The sequence below is a fragment of the Micropterus dolomieu genome, unplaced genomic scaffold (assembly GCF_021292245.1).
Source record: "Micropterus dolomieu isolate WLL.071019.BEF.003 ecotype Adirondacks unplaced genomic scaffold, ASM2129224v1 contig_9218, whole genome shotgun sequence".
NCBI classification, from domain to species: Eukaryota; Metazoa; Chordata; class Actinopteri; order Centrarchiformes; family Centrarchidae; genus Micropterus; species Micropterus dolomieu.
Genome location: NW_025738204.1, coordinates 10,958 through 11,307, shown reverse-complemented (window position 1 = coordinate 11,307; position 350 = coordinate 10,958). Strand labels below are relative to the sequence as shown.

At 40.3% G+C, this 350-nt stretch overlaps 1 protein-coding gene across 1 annotated transcript in view; it reads left to right on the top strand.

The window, feature by feature from the left end:
* LOC123965322 (condensin-2 complex subunit H2-like) overlaps window positions 1-350 on the top strand; it is a gene marked incomplete at its 5' end in the record, with an annotated part of 9,504 nt that overhangs the window by 1,769 nt on the left and 7,385 nt on the right. The window lies entirely within an intron of this gene.

Here is a 350-nt window from a genome sequence, read left to right as displayed (position 1 = left end):
TGAAATCTGAATGTCGGTCTTTTAAATTGTGTCTCAGGTTCTGAGTGAAGGCAGGACGGTCCGAGAGAGACGGCAGGTCGCTGACGACCACCTGAGGAAGGAGGAGGAGACGCCACCTGCTGTACGTTTATTCACCTTTAAATTACTACTTTATTCTCATTACAGCAGAATCTTTTCTCCTGCAGTCATGACTTTATTTAAATATTATACAGTGGGGGAAATAAGTATTTGACCCCTTGCTGATTTTGCAGGTTTGCCCACTTACAAAGAATGCAACGATCTATAATTTTAATCATATGTACATTCTAACAGTGAAAGACAGAATCCCAAAGAAAATTCCAGAAAATCAC